The 10,571-nt window shown below is 44.4% G+C and overlaps 1 non-coding gene across 1 annotated transcript; it reads left to right on the top strand.

The window, feature by feature from the left end:
- The first annotated feature begins 5,627 nt into the window (after positions 1-5,627).
- TRNAA-CGC (transfer RNA alanine (anticodon CGC)) lies at positions 5,628-5,699 on the top strand. The gene has a single exon. It is a non-coding gene; the product is annotated as a tRNA-Ala (tRNA).
- The last annotated feature ends 4,872 nt before the right edge of the window (positions 5,700-10,571 follow it).

The raw sequence follows: 10,571 nt of genomic DNA on the forward strand, positions 1-10,571 counted from the left end.
GGCACCACGTGATCGTCTCTCTCGCTCTTGCGGCCACGTGGTCTCCCGCTGTGGGAGCGGTGGGGACAACGTCCACGTTTGACTTCACTACTACTGCACTACCACCAAGACTACACCACTACCACCAACACTACACCAACACTACACCACTACCAACACTATACCACTACCACCAACACTACACCACTACCACCAACACTACACCAACACTACACCACTACCAACACTACACCACTACCACCAACACTACACCACCAACACTACACTATTACCAATGCTACACCACTACCACCAACACTACACCACTACCACCAACACTACACCACGACCACCAATACTACACCACCACTACTACCTTACTAATACTACACCACTACCACCAACACTACACCACTATCACCAACACTACACCACGACCACCAATACTACACCACTACCACCAAGACTACACCACTACCACCAACACTACACCACTACCACCAACACTACACCACTGCCACCAACACTATTACTAATACTACACCACTACCACCAACACTACACCACTACCACCAACACTACACCACGACCACCAATACTACACCACCACTACTACCTTACTAATACTACACCACTACCACCAACACTACACCACTACCACAACACTACACCACTACCACCAACACTACACCACCACTACTACACTATTACTAATACTACACCACTACCACCAACACTACACCACGACCACCAATACTACACCACGACCACCAATACTACACTATTACCAATACTATACCACCACTATTACACCACTAGCACAAATACAGTACTACATGGCTACCAGTGTAGTATTGGTAATAGTGTAGTTACTGGTAATAGTGTAGTAAGCGAGCACCTATTACTATTACCAACACTACACCACTACCACCAACACTACACCACTACCACCAATACACCACTACCACCAATACACCACCACTACTGCATCAGAAATACTACACCACTACCACCAATACTGAACCACTACCACCAACACTACACCACTACCACCAACACTACACCACTACTACCAACACTACACCACTCCCACCAATACACCACTACCAGCAATGCACCACTACCACCAATACACCACCACTACTGCATCAGAAATACTACACCACTACCACCAATACTAAACCACTACCACCAACAATACACCACTACCACCAACACTACACCACTACCACCAATACTACACCACTACCACCAACACTACACCACGACCACCAGTACACCATCACTACTACACTATTACCAATACACCACCACTACTACACTATTACCAATACGACACCACTACCAATGCTACACCACTACCACCAATACACCACCACTACTGCACCAGCAATACTACATCACTACCACCAACACTACACCACTACCACCAACACTACACCACTACCAACACTACACCACTACCAACACTACACCACTACCACCAACACTACACCACGACTACCACTACTGCACCAACAATACTACACCACTACCAGAAATACTACACCACTACATCATTCGCCACCACTACCAAACTACACAACTACCACCAATACACCACCACCAACTAAACCACCACCACCACATAATTCGGGATTATTTTATGATACTAATCGATGCATCATCATTACACCCCTATTAATAGATACATACAATTTTAAACATATAAGGAAATCACACTTTGTCTTTAAAAGAACAAATTATATATGTGGAAGTAATTGGCGACGTTCCGGGCACCGGCCCTCCTTCAAAGCACACAGCGAGATTGTATAAACAGTGTCACCACGATGTAATACGTTTGTTAAATATATTGCCGAAATAAAATGTTTCAATAGTTAAACTTCGGAATAAATATCATGGCATAGCACGTGGGCTGTGCCCGCCAGACCAGAGCAACAGATCCATCCACCACACTACCCCCACCAGAATTTAACTCACATTCTAAACTGAAAGTGTCTTTTTTATAAGTTGTAGATTCAAGAAGCACGAGATGTTCAAAATCGACGACCCATTTCAATGCACCATATACTTTATAGTTTTGATACATTAGCAGATTTAATACCTCGTTGATTTGACGATTTAATGTTGTAGATAATAGAGGATGCATGTATTAAGTTGTTTAATTGAGGATATAAAAAATACGTTTGTGAAATATATTGCATAAAATCAAGCATATTCAGGATAAATCATGAAACAGCAACAAAGAACGGCACAGCGTTGAGCTCCCACAGAATACCCGGTGCAGTGACAACTTGATTTGATTGACTGTTGGGTGGTGGAGGGTTCCAGTAAAACAAATGGCTTCACAACATCTAACCCCAAGGGAAATAATAAAGACTTATTGTAATGACCTCGTTTACATGTAAAGGAGAGATCCTCCTGACTCATAGGTGGTTAAATTTCTTCTAATTTATGATAATTAACGCCCAATTGACGATAAATAACGCCTAATGATAGACGATTTTAAACATTGGACACAGCAAGTGCCGTCGCCGTGCCCGCTGCGTTTCCACGGGCATCGAGGACCGAACCCGTGCCATCCCGAGCCGTGCCATCCCGAGCCGTGCCGTGCCAAGCCGTGCCGTGCCAAGCCGTGCCATGCCGAACCGTGCCATCCCGAGCCGTGCCGTGTCAAGCCGTGCCATGCCGAACCCGTGCCAAGCCGTGCCATGCCGAACCCGTGCCATCCCGAGCCGTGCCATCCCGAGCCGTGCCATGCCGAGCCGTGCCATCCCGTGCCATCCCGTGCCATGCCGAGCCGTGCCATGCCGAACCGTGCCAAGCCGTGCCGTGCCAAGCTGTGCCATCCCAAGCCGTGCCATCCCGTGCCGTGCCATCCCGAGCTGAGCTGAGCCGAGCCGAGCCGGATTTGTTTAGCAAAGCATAATCAATCAACAAGAACACCAACAAAAATCTCAAAACTACGTTAAGATTTTACATCTCCCAGAAGTCTCCTCACCTGGTTCAGTAAAGCGCACTCGTAGGACAACTTGAAGTAAAACTAATCATGATTCATGAATGGACGTTATTTCAGCAAATGCAACATTGAGTACGAACAGGAGGGTCCTATTGCTAACATTGAAATGTTAGTCCGATTATATTTTTTATTTTAAAGGAGTGGGTTTGTCCATTAGAGGTCACAGGAGTGCACGCGGAGAACGAAAGCTACCACGCACATACGTGGGGGGAATAAAGCCCAAAAGCTCCGCACAGATGGATTCAATCCCCTTGCTGTGCTGCCATTTCATGTGGATACAATGCACAGTGCATTTACACAGTACAGGGACTCCTCTATTTACGAACTTTCAGAGATACGAACAAACAATTCCCCGTATGTTCAAGTTGCCTGTTAAGACCGAGAGTCGTAAGTTCAACCGCCGTGAAATAGATGGCGGTGGTGGCATCTACATGTACAGAACGTGAAGAACCAGTGGCATCTACAGAACGTGAAGAACCAGTGGCATCTACATCTGCAGAACGTGAAGAACCAGTGGCATCTACATCTGCAGAACGTCAAGAACCAGTGGCATCTACAGAACATAAAGAACCAGTGGCATCTACATCGACAGAACGTGAAGAACTAGTGTCATCTACATCTGCAGAACGTGGAGAACCAATGGCATCTACAGAACGTCAAGAACCAGTGGCATCTACAGAACATAAAGAACCAGTGGCATCTGCAGAACGTGAAGAACCAGTGGCATCTACATCTGCAGAATGTGAAAAACCAGTCGCATCTACATCTGCAGAACGTGAAGAACCAGTGGCATCTACATCTCCAGAACGTGAAGAACCAGTGGCACCTACATGTACAGAACATGAAGAACCAGTGGCATCTACATCTGCAGAACGTGAAGAACCAGTGGAGTCTACATCTGCAGAACATGAAGAACCAGTGGCATCTACAGAACGTGAAGAACCAGTGGCATCTACATCTACAGAACATGAAGAACCAGTGGCATCTACATATACAGAACATGAAGAACCAGTGGCATCGACATATGCAGAATATAAAAAACCAGTGGCATCTACAGAACGTGAAGAAACAGTGGCATCTACATCTGCAGAACGTGAAGAACCAATGGCATCTACAGAACGTGAAGAACCAGTGGCATCTACAGAACATAAAGAACCAGTGGCATCTACATCTACAGAACATGAAGAACCAGTGGCATCTACATCTGCAGAACGTGAAGAACCAGTGGCATCTACAGAACGTGAAGAACCAGTGGCATCTACATCTGCAGAATGTGAAAAACCAGTGGCATCTACATCTGCAGAACGTGAAGAACCAGTGGCATCTACAGAACGTGAAGAACCAGTGGCATCTACAGAACGTGAAGAACCAGTGGCATCTACATCTACAGAACATGAAGAACCAGTGGCATCTACATATACAGAACATGAAGAACCAGTGGCATCACATCTGCAGAACATGAAGAACCAGTGGCATCTACAGAACGTGGAGAACCAGTGGCATCTACATCTGCAGAACGTGAAGAACCAGTGGCATCTACATCTGCAGGAGACTATACTACTTTTAAAGCTAATCCCCGTTTTTCGTGTACGAGCCGTACAACATGTTTGGAATGGACAGGAGTAAAGTTCGACTTACGAACAGACCTCTGGAACCGAACTCGTTCGTAAGTAGAGGAGTCCCTTGTCCAGTACCGCATGGTATACAACAAAGACCTCCCGTGTAGCCTTAACAGACTGAAGGGGCAAGTGCTGTTAGCCAGCAGCACCTATGAAGGTCGGCACTGTGGGCACACGAGGCGGTGGGTGGCCAGCGTCCACCGGTTCAGATAATCGTCGCCGGTGCGGGCCGTGAGCGGGAAAGGAACCCCGGGCGGCGCTAACCGCTGCACCACCGCTCCCCACTCCCACGGAGACCACGTGGCCGTGCACTCCACTGCTGGATGGAGGCGGCGAGCAGAGTGCGGGACGCCTCGCTGACGCGGCTCGTTTGATGAACTATCGTAATTAGCCCGGTAATAATCATAATAATCACTGACAAGCTAAATTAAATTATAATTAATGAATCTATTAGGTTGATGGCCGAGGCGCGCGGAGCCGGGAGGCGGAATTCCCCCTCGTGGCCGACAACGTAATTGTCTGTAAACACGCGGCTGTTGATTTTGCTATTAAGATTAATATTGTCACTGTTGTTTATGAGTACATTTTGAAATCATTGTATTGTGGATTCGTGAATGTTAATAAGCGGGATTGTGCCGCGATTTAAGACGGGAGCGAGAATTTCTGAGGGAGTATGGGTTTTGTATGTTTTATAAATCATGACTACAATGCTAAGTTACTGTTAGTGACGTTGAAACTGCTGTCTTTGTGTTTATTTATAATTTGTCTACAACTGCGCTAATAATACAGTGCTAGTGCGTTTGACGTTTTTAAATATAGGACATTGAAAGACTGCTATTGTCCCTCTCACGGCAGCTATTTAAATTATGTTTTCTATTATAAAACACTACACTGCTGCTGTGATCACCGTCGACGTTATAACCGTAGTTTTTTTTATATATATATAAAAATGCGTAAACCGTGGCAGTGGCGGTTCTTAAGGTGTCTGGGAGCTCCTTGTCCACGTGGCAGGGGATGTAGCTCAGTGGTAGAGCGCACGCTTCGCATGTGTGAGGCCCCGGGTTCAATCCCCGGCATCTCCACAGCCTTTTTTTATTTTTGGCACTCCGTGAACCTTAAAATAAACTCGCGGCAAAAGGGCACTTTACTTGCAAATGTTATACACAAATTGTAAGGTTCGTAAAAATGTTTTTAACATGTATAATTTCCCTGACATTTGCCGACCACGCACGCCCCGTTCTCACCCGTATAAAATGGATCGATGATAGGGACTTGGTAATGTTTGATGCACATTCAACCAAACTCAATTCACCGAGGAGCTAATCGCCTTTCACACAGCTGTGGAAGAAGGCCAATGTGGCGAGATAGGACCGGGTGGGTCCCCTGTCCCCATAACTGGCAGTCTTCGCTGAAGAGGCAAATACATTTCAGCGCAGTCATTCCAAGTTTTCTCTCGTCAGGTGCGGTTCCTCACTGCCCCCTAGCGGGGGATGCGAACCCGGGCAGGCATTGATGTGTGAAGGACGGTCATTGTCTGTTACGACTGCATGTTGAACCTCTTTCGCACCGTACGTAGCCAACTGTGCTACTTGGAGGTGCGGTCAAGAGGTCACAACTCGCCCGGACACAGATGGTGCTTGCCTACAAACATGTGGCATTTCACCATTACTAGCTCAGGCAAACCTAACTGCCGATGAGACACTGCATGTTGAAACCGGTCTGGAGTTTGGCTGTGTTGAACCAATGTTGCTGAAGCCATGCACTCCCAGAAGGCCGTGTGGCAAATAGAAAACAAAATCTGTTATTTTGTGGACGGATATGTGGAGGCGTTCTGTCTTCTTGTTGTTTGTCGACAGATGACCTTTTTTATCGCACTCGGCCTACAAGTATATATATTTTTTTATTTTCCGCTTGTGTGTTAGTCTGTGTTTACCACGGATATTTTAGAGATGGCAATTCTCCTGCTTTGTATCCTACTGCTGTCCCTCCCGGCCATATCTAGTGCCACACTCAACTCTACAAACGGCTACCCTCGTTACTTTGCGTCCATACTTGTTGCTCGATCTGCCACTACACCTGCTAATGAAACAGCTCATAGACACTTCTACACTCCATCATTGTATCCTTTTAAACCCTATCTTCGTCCCATTACTTCACCAGCACTCCTTCCAAACTTCATTCTGCTCTTAAAAATAACACCATCTGCGAGCTACTCTTCATCCTTTCACAGAAAATACTTGTGCAAACTTTTAATTCTACTTTTTTATTTCTGGGTGGTATTGAGCTTCATCCTGGCCCAAATGAAAAGAACTCGTATAATTCTGTAGATTTTTCTGGCAGGAAAGGTGTTGGTGTTCTACATGTCAACATCAGAGGGCTTGTGATTAAATTAAGTCAACTAAAACTAGAAGTGGCAAATCTTGACCCGGACATTTTTTGCCTAACAGAAACATTTCTCACTCCTGCCGTCAATGACTTGCAGATTGCAATTGACAACTACAACCTTTTTCGGCTTGACCGAGGATCTAAAGGATGTGGAATTGCCATCTATGTTCGTAATACTATTGCATGTTCACTAGCTCACTCCTTGTTTAAAAAATGTTGCTTTGAAGGTCTGGCTCTCAGAATAACTCTCCCAAATAATCAACAGATATTGGTAGTGTGCTGCTATCGACCGCCTAGTGGGAAGGATGTTGAAGCTGCATCTGCACTGGGAGAGCTTTTTGGGGGCCTCCCAAAAGGTGATATAGTTTTATTGGGTGATCGAAATTGGAATTGGCTAAACCCGCCGGCCGTGGCCACAAATTTTGCAGATTAATTTAATCTGTTTCAATTAATAAATGTCCCCACAAGACCCAACCTAAAAAATCCGGGACAGTCATCTCTGCTTGATGTCCTATTGACAAATGCCCCTCACAATTTCACACTGACTGGTGTTCTGGGTAATAACCTTAGTGATCACTCCTTCATTTTTGGGGTGAGATCATCAGCCAGACCCAAAGCCCCCCCTAAATTGGTTGAGAAGCACTCTATGAGACACTTCAGCACTCAGGCATTTACTAATGATGTGCTTCACTCGGATATTGACAAGGTCTGATATCCCCAACCTGACTGCGGCTTGGGAGACCTTCAGGTACACGTTTCTCCAAATTCTTAACAAACATGCTCCGTTGGTTAGATTTAAAACTAAAGGCAACCGCCCACCATGGTTTGATCCTTTGATTACAAAGCTCATGAAAACTAGGGACAAGGCTTGCGCATGTGCTGAGAAAAGTAATTTGGTCAATGACTGTCTAGAATACAGGATTTTAAGGAATAGATGCGTCAAAAAAATACGGCATGCAAAAAATGCCTACTTTTCCTCCACTCTCCTGGAATCACATGGGAATGCCAGGATTTGCTGGAAAACAATCAAATGTATTGAAAAGGCATCCAAAACAGACAATCTGCCCGTTTAGCTTAACCAAAATGGTGAATATTTTTCAGATCCCAAAAAAATAGTTGACAATTTTAACCTTCATTTTTCTGAAGCTGGTAATATTTTTGATAATGTATTGGAAGTCACCCCTGCTCATGCAAATTCCTACACCCCTGTCCAAACATTAAACGAATTTAGTTTCCAGCCAATCCACGAAAGTAATGTTCTGAAACAACTGTCCTACCACAAAGGGTCCTCCTCTACCAGAGCAGATAGTATTCCCGTCTTTGCTCTACTAACTGTTGTTCACCTAATATACAAACCTAGCGCCAATATTTTCAACCTGTCCATCAAAGAAGCATCAGTTCCTCTAGAATGGAAACATTCCTATGTCCGTCCACTTCACAAAGGGGGCCCTAAAGATGATCCAAATAACTACCGACCTATCTCAATTTTGTCCCCGTTGATGAAAATTTTTGAAAAATTATTGACCTACCAAATTAGCAGTTTCCTGTCCACCAACAAAGTACTACATCTAAAACAATCTGGGTTCCGAAAAAAATACAGCACCACATCTGCTGCATTAGACTCTGAATCACATTTACAGTAGCCTTGATAATAAGCAGTACTGTGCCTGTCTTTTTCTAAACCTGTCCAAAGCTTTGGATACAGTAGACCACAACACCCTGCTTAGTAAACTAAGTTGCCTCGGTTTTTCCGAAAACGCAGCAAAATGATTACAAAATTACCTCTTTTCTCGCACCCAAACTGTATTCACAGATGGTTGGAGGTCAAACAGTGTTAAGATAACAAAAGGGGTTCCACAGGGTTCCATCCTCGGCCCCCTTTTGTTCTCTCTTTATGTCAATGACTTGGGCACTGACCTGGATCATTCCAGGGTAAATCTTTTTGCAAATGACACGATACTGATTACTGCTGGCCGCTCTCCGGATGACGTGATTGTTAAGCTATTTGGTGATTTCAACAAACTACAACATCAGCTAGTTTCTCTTAAACTAGTCCTGAATACCTCCAAAACCAAGGTGCTATGCTTCCCACCAGGACTAAAGCAGGAAGTTATTTTTCCCCAATTACATTCCTTAAATAATGAACAAATAGAGCAAGTCAAGATCTATAAGTATCTTGGGGTCATCTTGGATTCAAAACTGAATTTTGAAGATCACATTCATTATATTGGTAAAAAGACAAAAATAAAAATTGGTGTTCTGTATCAACACAAGCACTGCTTTCCCCCAATGTTCCGTTTGGAATTGATAAAAGCTACCATACTGCCTCTACTTGACTACTGTGACATCGTGTATTAATCAGCCCCTATTACTGTACTGAAGCTTTATTCCATCTATCACTCGGCCTTAAGATGTACATTGAACTGCCCATATAGAACTCACCACTGTGATCTCTACATTGGGTCAAACTTAACATCTCTAAATGTTCGACGGCTTGTGCACCAGATCTTATTTATTCACGATGTACTTACAAAAAAATCCGCAGACGACCTGCTGGATCTCCTCTCTGTTTCAAAGAACAAATTTGACCTCAGGTCTTCGCTCATTTACCAGCTTCACATTCCCTATTGCCGTACAAAACCTGGAGGAAGGGCCTTTGCTATTAATGCCCACAGGGTCTGGAATGCTATTGCCAATAAACTGCAACTTGAATCGCTACCAATGAGATCTCTCAAAACTGCTCTAGAGGAGTTGTACACGCCTAGCTGCCACTGCTATTCATTGATGTAAAATAAAAAAAATGTTTCGCTCCGGATGACGCTGCAAAGTATTATCTGTATTTTGATTTAGCGTGCTGATCTTAAAGGTGCATTGAAAAATTTGATACTCCGACTGATGCTTGTTGTTGTGGAGTAACTCATGCAGCCAGCTATGGCTCTAGGATTTGGTGTTACATGTTATTTATGTAGTTTATTGTAAAAATTCGGTCACAGTCCCTACAGTGAGGGAAAAAAAAATATTTGATCCCCTGCTGATGTTGTACGTTTGCCCACTGACAAAGCAATGATCAGTCTATAATTTTAATGTTAGGTTTATTTGAACAGTGAGAGACAGAATAACAACAAAATCCAGAAAAACGCATGTCAAAAATTTTATGAATTGATTTGCATTTTAATGAGGGAAATAAGCATTTGACCCCGCTGCAAAACATGACTTAGTACTTGGTAGCAAAACCCTTGTTGGCAATCACAGATGTCAGACGTTTCTTGTAGTTGGCCACCAGGTTTGCACACATCTCAGGAGGGATTTTGTCCAACTCCTCTTTGCAGATCTTCTCCAAGTCATTAAGGTTTCGAGGCTGACGTTAGGCAACTCGAACCTTCAGCTTCCTCCACAGATTTTCTATGGGATTAAGGTCTGGAGGACCTTAATGTGCTTCTTCTTGAGCCACTCCTTTGTTGCCTTGGCCGTGTGTTTTAGGTCATTGTCATGCTGGAATACCCATCCACGACCCATTTTCAATGCCCTGGCTGAGGGAAGGAGGTTCTCACCCAAGATTTGACGGTACA

The sequence above is a fragment of the Petromyzon marinus genome, chromosome 5, assembly GCF_048934315.1.
Source record: "Petromyzon marinus isolate PM22_M1 ecotype Great Lakes invasive population chromosome 5, UKy_Petmar_22M1.pri1.0, whole genome shotgun sequence".
NCBI classification, from domain to species: domain Eukaryota; kingdom Metazoa; phylum Chordata; class Hyperoartia; order Petromyzontiformes; family Petromyzontidae; genus Petromyzon; species Petromyzon marinus.